This window comes from Mirounga angustirostris, unplaced genomic scaffold (assembly GCF_029215605.1).
Source record: "Mirounga angustirostris isolate CCGP_5_RB_7025 unplaced genomic scaffold, mMirAng1.0.hap1 SCAF_8, whole genome shotgun sequence".
Lineage (NCBI taxonomy): Eukaryota > Metazoa > Chordata > Mammalia > Carnivora > Phocidae > Mirounga > Mirounga angustirostris.
In genome coordinates this window covers 133,009,423-133,028,208 of record NW_026991716.1, presented here as the reverse complement: position 1 = coordinate 133,028,208, position 18,786 = coordinate 133,009,423, and the positions used below count along the sequence as shown (strand labels likewise).

General features: G+C 35.3%; 1 protein-coding gene across 1 annotated transcript in view; it reads left to right on the top strand.

Annotated features, from left to right (window-relative positions):
* IPCEF1 (interaction protein for cytohesin exchange factors 1) overlaps nt 1–18,786 on the top strand; it is a 182,038-nt gene that overhangs the window by 47,020 nt on the left and 116,232 nt on the right. The window contains exon 4 of the mRNA XM_045865784.3: nt 7,433–7,476. The gene's annotated coding sequence lies outside the window, so the exon portion shown is untranslated. The remainder of the gene's footprint in view (nt 1–7,432; nt 7,477–18,786) is intronic.

Sequence of the window (18,786 nt, the reverse complement as noted above, 5' to 3'; positions counted from 1 at the left end):
TTAAGTGAATTGAACTCGAGCAAAGTTTTAAAAATAATTGTGGCATCTCAAAGTTGAATTTTTACCAAATAAAAAAATTGAGCACTGATGTCATTTTTTGCTCTAGGAAGATCGTGAGAATAACTAATAGCACTTGGTGGAGGTTAATATAGTGTTGAAAGTAGTAATTTTAACAATTTTGAACTCATTTTCAAAGACATAATTGGAATAATTTTCAAAAGACATCAGTCTTTATTTTTTTGGGAAATTACAGTGATTAAATTAACTGCAGGCAGCCTCTCTTATTGTTATTTGATGATAATAGTCTGTTGATGAGGATTGGTGGAAAAAAAGGAATGATATGTGTTCTATTAAAGACTTCACAGCTGAAAAATTTTTCATCACTCGGGCCCGGACAATTTATATGCTCAAAGCAGAAGTATCAAATGCAGCTTCCTTTACTGTAGTTGTCTTGAAAACTAATCCAAATGAACAATGAGAATAGTGCATTTCCTGGGATTAAAATGTAGATTTTTCTTTTAAGGGGATAAATAATATGCCAGTTCAAAAGAAAATGATATGCTTGCAGAACTCTGTGAAAGTTGAAAAAGGAGTTTTGCTCTTTCGTTGAGTATTTTCAGGATTCTGTCTCTGCTTCCTTATGAAATTGAACACTGGACAAGGACAATAATATCACACCCATTATTTAGGCATTTGAAATTACTCTTTTACTTTGAAATGAGGTATTCAAATCACTGAGTGCTGGGAAATTGTGCACAGATGAAAATGTAAGTGGATTTTGATCTGTCATCTGAGCTTGAGGCTCTCGGGATGTGGCAAAGTGGTTTTTATCAGTGGAAAATATCACCCTATTTCTTTAAGATCTTTCCGAACTCAAAATGATTTAGATAGTATATCTGAGTGTGAATACCACCCAAACAAGCGCCTGCAATTGTCCTTACCTGGACATGGGTGGTATTGCTTTTTGAATTTCAGTATTACTGTAAAAGTTGTCTGACTTTTATTCCCATCAGTATCCTTAACCCACAGCTTGGAAAATCTGTTTATGCTCTTTCTGGCTAGAATGTCTACTTAAGGATCTATGCTATTGGTTGTGAATCAAGTTACATACACTGATAGCCAAATGTTTCTTGATTTGACCCTAAACTAAACAATACTGGGAATGTGAAGCTCAAGGTTAAAAAAAAATTAAAACGTTATTAATTTAATATGCTAAGAAATCCTTGTACAAATACTGATGGCTATGCTGTGAAACAATGCTGTTTTCATGCTTTGGGAAGTAGAAGGAATTGACAAAAAGTCTTCTTCAAGGGAGAAAAGAAGAGCTGGTGAATTGCTAGTTGCACCAAATGCAAAGACATAAACATGAACAAAAGCCAATTACTTGGCATTCAATACAGCTAACACTCATCCACTTTTATATTGTTTCTGCTTTGATTATTGTAATTTCAAATCATTACAGTTGGAAAATGTTTTGATAAAGCATAATATTATATTACCTTGTAATTTAACATACAGCTAGAACTGTAAGGCACAAAGTTTGGACAATGAAGAGGTGCAAGTTGTAGAAGAGAAAAAATATCTAGATTCATTTGACTTGAAAACACAGGGCTTCTTCCTCAGTGTGATATTTATGGTATTTCTATGCTTAAATTTTGGCCACAGATATAGTCTTCCTGGTTCTATAAACTTGGAAAGATTTGCATCCAACAAGAAAACATAATTAAAAATACCTACCTTGTGGGGTGGTTGTGCAAATTGAGTAAATGAATCCATGTCAAAGCGTTTTGTAAGCTGCAAACTATGACACTAAATTTACTTATAGGAGATAATCACTAAGTGTTATTGATTGAAAGAAAATATTAATCTGACCTATTTTGTGCTTTTTCTAATGTACAAAAAGAAGAAAAGCATTCCCACTTCACATGTGTGCCTCTGTCAAAATTTTCACCTGAGTCTAATTGTGAGGAAACAACTAGATAAATTCAATTTGAGGGGCATTATGCAAAAAAACAACTGGACTTTACAAAAATGTCGATTGTCAAAGACAAAAGGAACTATATACATATGACTGTATATGCAATGGTGACCTTGAGTGAGTCCTGGATTTAAAATAAAATATAATAAATACCTAGACTGAAAAGGACATTCCTGAGACAATTGGGAAAATTTGAACTGCATATTAGATAATTGTATCACTTCAAATTTCCCAAGTATGTTTATTATTGTGTAATCATGATAGGATATTTGTTCTTAGGAGGTACATGCTAAAGTTTTTTTTTATTTAAGTTTTTATTTAAATTCCAGTTAGTTAACACACAGTGTAATAGTTTCAGGTGTACAATAGAGTGATTCAACACTTCCATACATCACCCGGTGCTCATCACAAGTGCCCTTCTTAATCCCTATCACCTATTTACCCCATTCTTTCTTTCACCCCTTTCTCCTCTGGTAACCATCAGATTGTTCTCTATAATTAAGAGTCTGTTTCTTGGTTTGCCTCTCTCTTTTTTTTTTGCCCCTCCTTTGTTCATTTGCTTTGTTTATTAAATTCCACATATGAGTGAAATCATAGGCATTTGTTTTTCTCTGACATAGTTTGCTTAGTATAATACTCTCTAGCTCCATCCATGTCATCACAAATGGTAAGATTTCATTATTTTTTATGTCTGAGTAATATCTCTTTCTTATCCATTCATCAGTATATGGGCACTTGGGCAATTTCCATAATTTGGCTATGGTATCATAATGTTGCTTTGAACATTGGAGTACATGCATCCCTTTGAATTAGTATTTTTGTATTCTTTGGATAAATACCTGGTGGTGTGAATCCTGGATCTTGGGGTAATTCTATTTTTAACTTTTTGAGGAAATTCCATAGTATTTGCCAGAGTGGCTGTACCAGTTTGCATTCACACCAATATTACAAGAGGGTTCCTCTTTCTCCATATCCTCTCCAACACCTGTTGTTTCTTGCGTTGTTGATTTTAGCCATTCTGACAGGTGTGAGGTGATGTCCATGCTAAAGTTTTTAGAAGTCAACCATCTTTATAAGTAATTCTCAAATGGTTTGGCAAAATATTTATACATGTGGACAGAGAGATAAAGCAAATGTGGCAAAATGGTAATAATTTAGGAATCTAGTGAAGGCTATCCAGATGTTCATTGTTAAATATTCCCACAGCTTTCCTATAGTTTTAAAAACTTTCAAAATGAAAAGTTGGAGGAAAATTTAAAAGGTTAAAAAAACCAAATATTTGAAACAGATGAGTCATTAAAAAACAGATCTTCTTCTAATGTATCTGTCCTTTACAGATCATGTTTTTCTGCCATCTCATTTTACTGTGAGATATAAATATACAGGCTTAAAAAAGAAGAACCTTGCAGCAAAAGCAGTGCTTGAAGGAAATTTATAGAATTGAATGCATATATTAGGAAAGAAGAAAAATCTAAAATCAATAATCTAAGTTTCCATCTTGGGAACTTAGAAAAAGAAGAACAAATTAAATCCAAAGTAAGAAGAAGAAATAATAAGACTTAGAGCAAAAATCAATGAAATGGACAATAGGCAATCAATAGAGAAAAATCAATGAAACCAAAAGCTGGTTCTTTAAAAAGACCAATAAAATCAGTAAACCTCTAGCCAGGCTAACTGAGGAAAAAAGAGAGAAGACACAAGTTACTATTATCAGAAATGAAAGAGGTGACATCATTACAGCTTCCATGGAAATTAAAAGAATAATAAAGGAATACTATGAGTAGCTCTGTGCCCACAAATTTGACAATCTAGATGAAATGGACCAATTCCTTGAAAGACACAATCTGCCAAAACTCACATGAGATGAAATAGATAATCTGAATAGGTCTATACCTATTAAAGAAATTGAATCAATAATAAATAACCTTCCAAAACAGAAAGACCCAGTTCCAGATGGGTTCACTGGCAAATTCTACCAAATATTTAAGGAAGAAATTATATCAGTTCTCTAAAGACTTTTCAGAGGATAGAAGCAGAGAGAATATGTCTTAACTCATTCTATGAAGCCAGCATTATCCTGATACCAATACCAGACAAAGACATTACAAGAAAACTACAGACCAATATCTCTCATGAACATAGGTGCAAAAGTACTCTATAAAATATTAGAAAATCTAATCCAAAAAAGTATAAAAAGAATTTTTATAACCAAGTAAGATTTATCTTAGTTATGCAAGGCTGGTCCAACATTTAAAAATCAATTAATGCAATCCATCACATAAACAGATTTAAAAAGAATAATCACATGATCATATCAATAGATACAGAAAAAACATTTGACAAACTCTAACACCAATTCATGTTAAAAACTCTCGGTAAACTAGGAAGAGAAGGGAACTATTTATACTTATATTGATAGCTATTGATAAAGACTACCTACAAAAAGCCTATAGCTAACACCATACTTAATGGTGAGAAAGCTTTCCCACTAAGATCAGGAACAAGGCAAGGATGTTTCTTCTCATTACTTTTCAACATCATACTAGAAGTTCTAGCTAATCAATAAAGCAAGAAAAGAAAATAAAAAAGATATAAAGAGGAAGACATAACTCTTTGTTCTTAGGTGGCATGATCATCTATGTAGAAAGTCTGTAATACTGACAAAAAAACCCCCCAAAAACAAACAAACAAAAAACCTCCTGGAACTAATAGCTGATTATAGCAAGGTTGCAGGACACAAGGTTAATATACAAAAGTCAATTGCTTTCCTATATCCAATGATGAGCAAGGGGAATTTGAAATAAAAAACACAATTATCATTTACCTTAGTCCCCCAGAAATGAAATACTTAGGTATAAATCTAACAAAATGTATACAAGATCTATATGAGGAAAAATTCTGATGAATAAAATCAAAGAACTAGCTAGAGAGATAGTCCATGTTTATGGATAGGAAGACTCAATGTTGTCAACATGTCAATTCTTCCAAAATTGACATATAGATGCAATTCAATCCCAATCAAAATATCAGCAATTTGTTTTTTGGATATTGACAAATATATTTTAAAGTTTATATGGGGAGGGAAAAAACCCAGACTAACCAAACAATATTGAAGGAGAAAAACAAAGTTAGAGGACTGACATTACCCAATTTCAAGACTTACTATAAAGTTTCAGTAATCAAGACAGTGTGGTATTGGTAAAAAGATAAACAAATAGATCAATGGAGTAGAATAGAGAGCCCAGAAATAGACCCTCATAAATGTGGTCAATTGATCTTTGACAAGGGAGCAAAGGCAATACATTGAAGCAAAGATAGTCTCTTCAACAAACGGTGCTGGAATAACTGGACACCCACAGGCAAAGAAATGAATCTAGACACAGACCATATACCCTTCACAAAAATGATTATCTCTACTTAAGGAAGTGATGGAGAAAATTATATTTAAAACTATATCATAGACCTGTATAGAAAACACAAAACTCCCAGAAGATAGTGTAGGAGAAAGCCTAGATGAACTTGAGTATGGTGATATTGTTTTAGATATAACATCAAAGATGTGATCCATGAAAGAAAACATTAATATATTGATTTCATTAAAATTAAAAACTTCTCTACAAAGGCAGTACAAAGAATTAGAAGACAAGTTACAGACTGGGAGAAAGTATTTGCAAAAGATACATCTGATAAAGGACTGTTATCCAAAATATACAATGAACTCCTAAAATTCAATAATAAGATAAACAACCTTATTAAAAAATGGACTAAATATCTTAACAGACACTTCATCAAAGATTTACAGATGGCAAATAAGCATACAAAATAATCATGTAAAAGGACGCTCCATATGTCATCAAGGAAATTAAATTAAAACAGAATTTTTTTTTAAGATTTTTATTTATTTATTTGACAGAGAGAGACACAGCGAGAGAGGGAACACAAGCAGGGGAAGTGGGGGAGGGAGAAGCAGGCTTCCCGCAGAGCAGGGAGCCTGTCGCCAGGCTTGATCCCAGGACCCTGGGATCATGACCTGAGCTGAAGGCAGACACTTAATGACTGAGCCACACAGGCACCCCAAAACAGAATTGTGATAACCACTTACACACCTATTAGAATGACCAAAATCTGGAACACTGACACCACCAAATGCCAGTGAGGATGTGGAGCAACAGGAACTCTCATACATTGCTAATGGGAATGCAAAATGGAATAGCCACTTTGGGAGACAGTTTCTTTGGAATACAGTGGTTTCTTAAAAATCTAAACATAATTTTACCATATAGCTAGCTCAGCAATCATGCTTCTTGGTATTTACCCAAAGGAGTTGAAAACTTACGTCCATACAAAAATCTGCACATGGGTATTTATAGCAGCTTATTCACAATTGCTAAAACTTGGAAGCAACCAAGATGTCCTTCAGTAGGTGAATGGATAAAGAAATTGATACATTCAGACAATGGAATATTATTTAGTGCTAAAAAGAAATATGTTATCAAGCTATGACAAGACATAAAGGAAATTTTAATGCATATTACTAAGTGAAAGAAGCCCATCTGAGAAGGCTACATACTGTATGATTCCAGCCATATGACATTCTGGAAAAAGCAAAACTATGGAGACAGTAAAAAGTTCAGTGGTTGCTTGGGATGGGAGAAATGAATATGCAGAGCACTGAGGACTTTTAGGGCAATGAAAATACTATGATATTATATCATATGATATTATAATGATAGATACATGTCACTGTACATTTTTTCTATAAACATAGAATGTACAACACCAACAGTGAACTGTAAGGTATATTATGAACTTTAGCTAATTATGATGTGTCAGTGTAGGTTCATCCTTGGTAAAAAATATACCATTCTGGTGAGTGATGTTGATAATGGGGGGGGGTGCTATGCACATGTGGGGGCAGGGGGTATAGGAGACATCTCTGTACCTTCCTCTCAATTTTACTATAAACCTAAAACTGCTCTTAAAAAATGAAGTCTTAAAAAATCTGTATTTTTTAAACTTATGGTTTAGGCAATGAGTGGGATGATTATTACTAATACGAAACATTTTCCCACTGACAGAATTCCAGGAAAACAGATGGAAGTTCTAAATCCATGTGAACATCTTTCAAGATATTTAAAAATAAAGTAAAAATATATCTTGAGTAGTGTTCAAAGGGATTTGAACATTATTTTCACACTATCGTTTAGAAAACATTCAATTCCAAGAGATCTCAGCTTAATGATTTCCTGCTAGTTTATACCTAGGTCTTCTTTCCTGTGAGATAGAACTTTCTGTCTCATTTTCCAAGAGAGACATTGGGTAGTTTTTATGATGGGCAAGTTACTGTTTTGTTGCCTCTTCTCAGGGGTGATGTGGTAAGATTCTGACTTCCTTCTAGGGAGTGAGGTCCAAGCAGAAACCTCATGACCCCTTTCTTGTCTTTTTCTTGTACAGATCAGAGGCAACAGACCTGGAACAAGGACACTCATAGCTTTTTGGTATGTAATTGAAAATTCTTCAAAATTAATTCTTTCTTTTAGTGATATTTATGACCTGAAGGGTCTGTACTTCACTTTGTCATTCTAATCTGTGAACTAAACTGTAATAGACTAGGTATATTTATCCTTAGGCTAGGATTAATGCAGAGGGAAGCTAATAGTATTAATAAATAACAAACTATGTTTGTTCCTCTGTATTTCCCTTGAAAATGGATTCTTGGTGGTAATTACTTTTCAGTGGGAGGGTTGTTTAGTAAAACAATTTATATATAGAATGATCTTTTTTGACCCCCTCGGTGGTCAGGAACATACCATAACTATCAAAGTACCATAGAAGTATAATTATGTGAAGGATTTATTTATAAGCAAGTATGTGTTTTGATGCCCAAATGCAAATTGAATGCTCTAGAAATGAGGCATTTACTGATCTAAATTTACTCTTGATTCAAATAAAATATTTATATTTAGTTATTATAATATAAAAGTAAAACAATCTTAAAATGTTCTTGCCTTTAAAGTTCATCACTAATGATCTAGGCAAGACTGGAGTTTTTTGAATATGTGTTTATTCTTCTCATTATTCCTTTGATTTTATATTTATAAAATAACTTAAAAAGAATTATTATATGTCTTAGTTCCTGACTGGGATATCCATCTCTTGTTTGGTTTAACTCTTTTTTAAGATAAAATATGATTCTAAGCCTGCTGGGGAATGCAAGAGAAACAATTTCATTTTCTTTTCTTTTCTTTTTTTTTTTTTTTTGAGAGAGAGAGAGAGCATGAGTAGAGGTGGAGGGACAGAGGGAGATGGAGAGAGAGAATCTTGAGCAGGCTCCACGCCCAGTGTAGAGCCTGATGTAGGGCTTGATCTCAAGACCCTAAGATCATGACCCGAGCCAAAATCAAGAATTGGGTGCTTAACTCATTGAGCCACCTAGGTGCCCTAACAAGGGAAGCATTCTTTCACAGCTATCTATCAAGGACACATTTCTTGAGTGTGTGACTCTATGGATGTTACTGAAAGTCTGGTAATTTTTCAGAAAATATTAGTGCATCATTAAACTAATATCAATAGCACTTAAATGTGCTATTATTTTTCTATGAGCCAAACCATGATAATAACAATCATTATTGCCCCTGGTATGCACTTTCTACCACTCCCAATTATATTGCAACTGTCTTTGAAACATTGCTATCCATGATCCATTAGTCACCTCCATTCTTTTTGGTGAGCATTGCTCTCTCTTTTCCTTCTGTAGTTGTTAAAACCCATTGGTTGTTTGTCCAACTCACTGACAAAAAAAATTAGTTTTGGTGCATACATTTGCTGTTTAGATGTCTTCAAACACATAAAGTCCAATTGTTTCAACATGGGTGTACTTAAGATATGCATTTATTCATGAGACAGATTGTGTGACTCAAGTCAATAATACTCTCACATTGCCTTCTATGGTAAAGAACACTTTATTCACCATAACATTTGATGTTTCATTGAGGAATTTTAAGTGATACTTTTCATACTTACACTTTTTGTTGATGGTTTGCAAACTGGTTACCAAAAGGTATTGACAAACATTGGTGGATTTTGCCATCTCTAAAAGTTGTCAAGTACCTTTTCTAGCAAAACACTTCTGATCCTCAGATTAGGGGCCTCCTCGTTATCAAAGGTATCTAGAAAGAGCTGGCTTGTTGTCAGAGAAGAGGTATGTTATGAGGGAACCCTGCATTGGTGGAAAGACTAGGTAAGATGAACTCTGTGGTCTTTTGTAATATAAAACTCGATAATTCTTATGGAAGAAGATACTCAGCCAATGACCAGATTAGATAATCTGAGTTTTGCTAAGCATTATAGAAATTCTCGCACTGAACAAAATCAGAGACAGCATAGTGGTGAAAATGACAGTCTCTGACCTCAGATGGTCTGGGTTTGTACTAGCTAAGTCACCTTGAGAGCAGACAGTTCATATTTAGTTCTTACTTACAGGTACCTACATTTCTGGTCCCATGATTATTTTGAGTTCTTCACAGAATTTTTCTTCACTTTTTAAAAGTGTGGTAAAATACCCATACCATAAAATTTACCATTTGAGCCATTTTTATTAAATATTAAATACATTCACATTCAGTGATATTAAATACATTCATGTTACTGTGCAACCATCACCACCATCCATCCCCATAACTCTTTTCATCTTGTAGAGCTAAAACTTTACACGCATTAAACAATAACTCTCTATTTTCTCCTCCCCTTTGCCCCTGGTAACCACCACTATACTTTTTGTCTTTATAATTTTGAAGTACTAGTAAGTACTTCATGTAAGTGGAATTGTACAGCATTTTTCTTTTTGTGATTGGCTTATTTCACTTAGTGTAATGCCCTCAAGGCTCATTCATGCTGTAGCAGAGGTCAGAACTTCCTTCCTTTAAAGGGCTGACTAATATTCCATTGTGTGTGTGTATACCACATTTTCCTTAACCATTTATCTGTTGTTGATAGACACTTGGGTTGCTTCCACATTTTAGCCATCATGAATAATGTTGCTGTGAACATAGATGTATAAATACCTCGTTGAGACCCTGCTTTCAGTCCTTGTGGGTAAATACCCAGAAGTGGAATTGATGGGTCATATGTTAATTCTATTTTAAATTTTAAATTGTTTTCTACAACAGCTGTACCATTTTACATTCCCACCAACACTTCACAGAGTTCTTAAGTACAGCATGCTTGTATAATTATTTTGACATATTCCTACTGGGCAATGAATATTGTGAAGTTTTAAGTGAATACATTCTGAAAGCAGGGTTATATTTTTCCAATTTCCTTTTTCCTGCTGTGCCTATGAGGGTTATGTTCTAAGACCTACCTAATGTTAATTTATGTTACCAGGTGATTCAGAGCGTCAATGGACTTTTTCCAGAACAGAAACATGTGGGGCCAAGTTTCATACCTCTAATGGAAAAACAACTTGGACTCCAAGGATTTCTTGGCTTAGTTTAAAATAAACTCTATGTTAAAATCCTGTGTGTTGGCAGTTAAGGAATAGATGACCACATATGTTTTCTTCTGAAGGTTCATAATTTTTTTTTTGCACAAAATACACCAATGTGAACAGGAATGGGGACAACTGGGTTACAGAGAGAGAATTGGCTAGCTGAAAAAATACTTATATTGAGGTTTGAAACAGACTGCAAGCTTTCCAAATTATCAAGAGAACAGGTTAACATTTGTGGTATTATTTTTTCTGGTTAAATAATATTTGTGTTTTCTTAAATTTTGGTTCAACAATATAGATACAGCTTTCTAAGGGACAGAATCCAATTCCAAAACTGAAAGGTTATTAGCTGAAAATCTCAAAGTCTTTTGAGGTTAATTCCACAAATTAGTGAGGCATTTTCTCAGAAAATCTTCTGCATTTATTGTTTATGGACAGTGAGCGAAGGGAGGAGGAAGAATAAGCTTTCTCAGGGAGCAAAAGTATTCTGGTTGTCAGACATTTCATTTTTCCTTAGTTTATTATACTCCATAGAAATATCAATGTCTTTCCTAATAAAGCCAATTTCCAACGAAAGTGTTCAAAAAAGGCTCTAATGACCTTGGGTATATGTCAGTTTACACAGGAAAATTTTAAACATAACTTAAAGAAATTTAGCAAAGACTTTTGCAAATGATTTGTGAGGCACAGGGAGCTCCTGTCAAGGGAGGCTAAATTATGCTGTGGTAGCAAATTAACCGCGAAACCGCAGTGGCTTAACACAAGGAATTTTTATTTCTTATTCGCACTGTATGTTCAATGCTGTTCGCATGAGAAGGGGAGGCCCCTCTTCCGCACACAATCTCTCGGAGGTGCAAGCTGATGGAAGCTCCACCTCCTAGTGGCGCTACCATGGCAACAGGTGGCTTTGGGTTTGCCGTGAACAGGGAAGGAGAGAATGTGGGGCACTCATACTCTTCTCCAGGCTGCAAGTGAGGAACATCACCTCCACCCAGAGCCATGGACCAGAACTAATCACATGGCCTCTCCCAACAACCTGAGGTGGGCGGTCTTCCTGGGGCATGAGGGAGGAGAGAAAAACTAGATTTAATGAGCACCAATAATTTCCTCTTTGATGAATTTTGCTGGAAAGTCTTGGATTAGGCATCTTTACAAGACAATTCTCCTTCCTAAATCAGTCACATTCATAATTCCTTATGTTTTACTATATAGGTAAGTAATTTTCATGTTTTTAAATTAATTTCACCTTTTTTATGTGCTAATTTTAGGTAGGAATAAATAAAACAAGGATTACTGAAAAGGAGTCAGTGAAGTATAGATATAATCAACCATGGAAAAAATGTCTACGGAAAAAACGGCCCTCATATGTCAACGTATCTATGTTGGCTTCAACGTATGGCTTCATTTGTATTTTTAGTTATATTTTATTATCTCTTTTTCTTTTCTATAAAACCATAACTTGAAATTAAACAGAACTCCAAATGCAGTAAGGATTGATTGCAAAATCAGTGCAAGGGATATTGAACTGGAAATAAGAAACCATACTTTAGATCAGTTTTAATAGATTGTCCTTAATTTATTTTATACTTTTTTTTTTTCCATTTTATGGTCATCTTTTCCTGAATCTTAATCTCATGTTTTGTTTTTTTGTTTTTTTGGTGGGTTTTTTTTTTTTTTTACTTTCTTTTATCTCATGTTTTTCTCCCTAAATTTCTTTTTCTATTTATTGAAATGTTTTTTTTAATGTTTTTTTTAATTAATTTATTTTTTTATTCTTATGTTAATCTCCATACATTACATCATTAGTTTTTGATGTAGTGTTCCATGATTCATTGTTTGTGCACAACACCCAGTGCTCCATGCAGAATGTGCCCTCCTCAATACCCACCACCAGGCTAACCCATCCTCCCAGCCCCCTCCCCTCTAGAACCCTGTTTGTTTTTCAGAGTCCATCGTCTCTCATGGTTCGTCTACCCCTCCGATTTCCCCCGCTTCATTCTTCCCCTCCTGCTACCTTCTTCTTCTTCTTTTTTTTTTTCTTAACATATATTGCATTATTTGCTTCAGATGTGTTTTATTAAGCAATATTTTCATATCTGGTACATGGAGAATAAACGTGTCTGCCAGTATCTTTATTTTGCCCTTATGATTGATTGTCTGCTTGGATATGGAATTTTATGTACATATTTAGTTTTGATTCAGAACTTTGAAGCATTACATACCCTCTAACATTCCATGTTGCCTATAAGAGATCTGATGTTATTCTTATTCGTGTTTCTTTGTAGGTAATACCATTTTATCCTATCTGTAAACGTTTAGGGTTTTTTTTTTAAAGATTTTTATTTATTTATTTGTCAGAGAGAGAGAGAGAGCACAAGCAGAGGGAACTGCAGGCAGAGGGAGAGGGAGAAGCAGGCTCCCCATTGAGCAGGGAGACCAATGTGGGGCTCGATCCCAGGACCCTGGGATCATGACCTGAGCCAAAGGCAGACGCTTAACCCACTGAGCCACCCAGATGTCCCTAAACTTTTAGGATTCTTTGTATGCCTTTGACATTCTGAAATCCCACAAGTCATATACAGCTCTTCATCTTCTTAAATATCTAGTTTAGCATTTTGCGGCATAGGAAGATTTTTTTTTTCCCCTCTCTCCCAGGGCTCTCTCCCCACTGTTTTGGTTTTGTTCTCTATTCTCCCCACCGACTCACCAAGATGGCCACTTCTTTTTTTTTTTTTTTTTTTTAAGATTTTATTTATTTATTTGAGAGAGAGAATGAGAGACAGAGAGCGCAAGAGGGAAGAGGGTCAGACGGAGAAGCAGACCCCCCGCTGAGCAGGGAGCCCGATGCAGGACTCGATCCCAGGACTCCAGGATCATGACCTGAGCTGAAGGCAGTCACTTAACCACCTGAGCCACCCAGGCGCCCCCAAGATGGCCACTTCTAACTCCAGGCTTGCCCTGTGCTCATGGCTCAAATCCCAGAAAAAATGACAAGACTCTTTCCCAATGCTTTAGGGAGAATTTCCTGGCTAGCCTTAGTTCATTTACTCTTCTCTTAATTGGCCATTGTGGCCAAGGTGCTAAGTACTTTGGTCCATTAACTTCTTACCACCTCTTCTACCCTCACTGTGGTCCAAAGCATTCTCATATATTCTCCAGCTTACTTCAGTAGCCTCTTAACTGGCCTCTGGGTTTATGTCTTTGCTTCCTTCAGTCTCTGCTCAGTCCTGGAGTGGAGCTGTTAACATGTGTGTTAGATCAAACTCTATAAAGCTTGCCTGTTTCACTTCAAGAAAAGCCAAAGTCTTCAGTGACAGTTCAAAGGGCCACCCACAGTCCGCATGAGCTGGCCTCCCGTAACCCCTCTGACCTCATCTCCTACTCTCTCCCCCCGTTGCACATTCAACCTCTGCCATGCTGGCCTTCTTGCTGTGCCTTACACATGCCAGACACACTCTCAATCCCAGTTCAGGTCTCTGCCTTGGCTGTTCTCTAGCCCTGACTACTCACCTTTGGATTTCTACTGACTGCTTCCTTACCTCTTCCTGGTCTTCACTCAAATGTCACCTGTTTAGTGAGACTGTTCCCATCCATGCAATTAAAATGACAATCCTCTATAATACTCATCCCTATTTTGTTTTTCTTCATTTATCTCCATCTCATATGCCATTTATTTTACTTATTTATCTTGTTAATTGTCTACTCCCCTGAAATATAAACCCCACGAGGGCAAGGAGATTTTTATCTATTTAGGTTGTATCTTAAGGCTCTAAAACTGTGCCTGCTACATGGTTAGCCCATAAATATTTGATGAATGAGTGAATGGTTGGCAAACCTAGCCATATGCTTGCTCCTGTTCTGGGGATGTGGGGCCATATGATTGACAATGCGACGGGAGGTGAGGGGAAGGAAAAGAAGCTGATTAGACAAAAATTAATAAATATCCAAAAAAAGATCCTTCTGGTGAACATTGAGAAATGGGGTCTCTGTTAAAAGGGGATAAGATGAGTAGGTGGAAGAAAGGAGCAGACTCTGAAACAGGACAGTAATTTTCTAATTTGTTTGATTTTGAATTTTGAGTGTATATAATTGTCCTTATATGTTACAATAATCTTTAAATGTTAGGTAATTTTGCCTGGAAAAAACTTACAGGGAAGATATTTTTTTTCTGCTTTTCTACATCATTTATTTCTAATTTCAATTAGATTTTTACTCCCACTGACCAATGTATGAAAGAATAAGGTAGATTTGGGCAAAGAATATTTTACTTCTTTCAGGAGAGCAGGTTGCAAGATGGGTTATCAGGCAATCTCTCTGTATTAGATTTCTTCTTAACTGTTTGCCTGCATCCAGATGAAATTTTTGAAGTTAATTTCTGGCTGAAAAATTGGCAGGCTAAGAGCTGTCACTCAGAAGTTTTTATTTGTATCTAATACCCCTTACCCCCTTAATCAGTCTTGCTGGAGTTCTATTTTATTAATTTTTGTTCAAAGAACTAGCTTTGTGTTTTATTAATCTTCTCCTTATTTTTCTATTTCATCGATTTCCGCCTTTATTTTTCCTCTTCTTCCTTGGTTTGCTAGTTTGCTATTTTTCCAGTTTCATGTGTTGAGTCCTTAGCTTATTTGTTTTCATTCCCCCTTGTATTCTGATAAATGTATTTAAGGTATACATTTCCCTCTAAAAAATGCTTTAGTAGTGTGCCCTAAAGATGTGTAGTGTTTTCAATGGTGATAAATTCTAAATATTTCCCATTTGAGTTCCTTCCCGATTCAAATTTTTTTTAGTAGTGTGAAATTTTGTTTTTAGACATACAGACATTTTAAAGCTATGTTTTCATTATTAATTTCTACAATTAAAGCATTGTAATCAGAGAACATAATCTGTGTTAAATTGATTGTATGCAATTTATCAAGACTTCTGTTGTAATATAGTACTTTGTCAATTTTTGATAATATACCACGTGTGATGGAAATGTGTGTATTTCTCAAGTACAGAGTTCTGTGTATCTGAAATTTATTAATTTGTGTCATCTGCCTTTCTATTTACTTATTGTCTGCATTGATTTCTGAGAGATGGGTGCTATAATCTTCAACTATAATTGCCAACTTATTTACTTCTTTTTCCAGTTCTATGAATTGTGGTTGCTTGATGTATTTTGAGGCAATATATGTATATTCTTATGAAGGTTATATTTTCTGGCTTTTTTTATTGGCCTATGCCGTCTTTCTCTATTAAATGTATGTTTAACGATACATGGTAAATATATATATATATGTAAGAATTTTATATTTTCAGATATTAAAATTTTCACCACAGCTTGCTTTTCCTTTATGTTTGCCTGGATATCTGTTTCCATCTTTTTTTAACCTTCTATATCGTTTTGTTTTCTGTTTTTCTTCTTTCAGATACATATTGTTAGATCTTGGTTTTTAAAATAACTTTTATTTTGCAATATAATATACATTGTGTTAAATAAAATATAAATACAGAAGAGTGTACAGACAAATTTGTATACCTCAGTGATTTATCACAAAGCATAACTTCTAGACCACGTGAGTCAAGAAATAGAATACTGGGTGACTCAGTTGGTCAAGCCTCTGACTTCAGCTCAGGTCATGATCTCGGGGTCCTGCGATTGAGCCCTTTGTTGAGCTCCCTGCTCAACGGGGAGTCTGCTTGTCCCTCTCCCTCTCCCTCTGCCCCTCCCTGCTGCTTGTGCTTTCTCTCACTCTGTCTCTCTCTCAAATAAATAAATAAAACCTTAAAAAAAAGAATACTGTTGAACCCCTAGAATCTCCTTTTGTGCCCCTTCCAATAAATCTTGCCATCTTCCCAAAGGTAACCACTCTCCTGCCATTTGTGGTAATTCATTCTTGCATTCCTTTATAGTGTTATGACCTAAGTGTACTTTACTAAACCCTATGGTCTAGTTTTGCCTGTTTATAGTCTTTTGTGTCTGGCTTCTTTCTCTCAGTATTATGTGACTGTGAGTAGAAGTAGTTTTTTTCCTTTTTATTGCTAAGTAGTGTTTCATTGTATGACTATACCACAATTTATCTGCGTTCCTATTGATGAACATTTGGGTTGTTTTGAACTTTTTGTCTATTATAATTAAAGCTGCTGGAAAAATTGTTACACATGTATTCAGTGTACAGGTGATGGATATCTGACAGATGTGCATCTAACAGTAAAATTTATGGATCATAGACTCTGCATGTGATCCATTTTGGGAGATCTTGCTAAACAGCTTTCCAGAATGGTTGCCCCAACTGACACTCCCAACAGCAGTGTTTGAGACTTTTTTCATTGGCTTTACAATGTTGCTGATACATGGTATTGTCAGTCTTTTAAAATTTCATGATTTTGGCAGTTTTGCCTTGCATTTCCCTGTAAAGGAGCAATAAGCACCTTTTCTTCTCTCTCTCTCTCTCTCTTTTTAAAAGATTTTATCCATTTATTTATTTGACAGAGAGAGAGAGAGAGAGCACAAGCAGGGGGAGTGGGAGAGGGAGAAGCAGGCTCCCCGCTGAGCAGGAAGCCCGATGCAGAACTCGATCCCAAGACCCCGGGATCATCACCTGAGCTGAAGGCAGTCGCTTAACCATCTGAGCCACCCAGGTGTCCAGCACCTTTTCATACATATTTGGTTAATTGATAGCCTCCTTTGTAAAATGGCTCTTAAGTCTTTTCCCATTTTTCTCTTGGGTTTTTTTGCTTGTTTCTTACTGATTTGTAGGACTCCTTCACACATTCTGGTGTAGGATTGTACAGGTTATATGTATTGCACATGTCTTTTCTCATTCATTTATTTGCTTTTACAATCCCTAATGGTGTCTTTGGGTGAGTGGAAATTCTTAATTTCAGTGTGTTCCAACTTATGAAGCTTTTCCTTTATGGTTAGAGCCAGTGGGGAAGTGGACGTATTTTCAGTAAATGATACTCAAACAGTTGGTTATTAATTTAAAAAATGAAGCTTTACTCTTATTTGAAACTAGGATAAAAAATCAGTTGTAAGTAGAGGGGCACCTGTGTAGCTCAGTTGGTTAAGTGTCCGACTCGGTTTCAGCTCAGGTCATGATCTCAGGGTTGTGAGTTCAAGCCCCGTGTCAGGATCTGCGCTCAGTGCAGTCTGCTTGAGATCCTCTCTCTCCCTCTCCCCCTCCCCCCTTTCTAAAAATAAATAAATAAATCTTAAAAAATCAATTTTAAGTAGATTGTCAATCTAATATGAAAGGCAGACAATGAAAGTTTTAGAAGAAAAGGTAGCATAATATCCTTATTACCATAAGATAGTAAAATTAACAGCAAATTAAAAACACTAACCATATTCATCTTTACACTCTCGAGTACTGTAAACTAATGAACATGATATATTTTCCATTTATTTAGCTCTTCTTTAATTTCTTTCAATAATGTTTTGTAGATTTACAGATTTTTTCATACAAGTATTACACATCTTTTGTTAGATTCATTCTAATGTATGTGAAATTTAATGATGTTGCTGTATATGTATTTTCTTAAAAATTTTATTTCATACTATTTGTTGCTGGTATGTAGAAATGATACTGATTTTTACATATTGGCCTTGTGTCTAGTAACCCTTCTATAACCACTCTTATTTTTAATAATTCATGTGTAGGTTCTTTTCCACATGTAATATCATCTGAAAATACTGACAGTCTTAATTTCTTATTTTTGATCATTGTAATTCTTACAATTTTTTAATGAGCTCTTCTAATACAATGTGGTTGAATGATGGTGAACATCTTTGGTTTATTCCTAATATTAAAGAAAAAGATTTCAACATTTCACCATCAAATATGTGACGGAGGAAATAAGGACCACTTTACTTACTGAAAATGGTGGAGTAAGGACCTCCTTGTTTTGCCCATGATAGGATTTGGGAAGGGCTAGCCTTGGCAGCTCATCTCTGATCCACCCAGTTTTAGCTGGAGTGGTTGGGAGGAGAATCTATTTCTAAGATCACTTTTTCATCTACACATCTAGAGCCTGGGCATTCTTTGGCTTCTTCTTCTGCATGTGGCGCTTCATCCTCCTGGGACTATCCACATGGGTTTTATGGCATGGCCATCTCAGAGGAATCAGACTTTATAAATGTCATCTGGTTACCCCCCAAATAAGCCTATTTCTTTCAGATCTAAAAATCCTATGAGTCTGAGTCTCTGAGGTCATGCAAATTGTAATTAAACATATCTATTTAATTAAAAACGATTTCTAATCTGAACTCGGGGCATAACCAAATTTCTGTACTGTGGGGTAAAGAAAAAATAGATGATTCCTTGTTTTTTGGGAG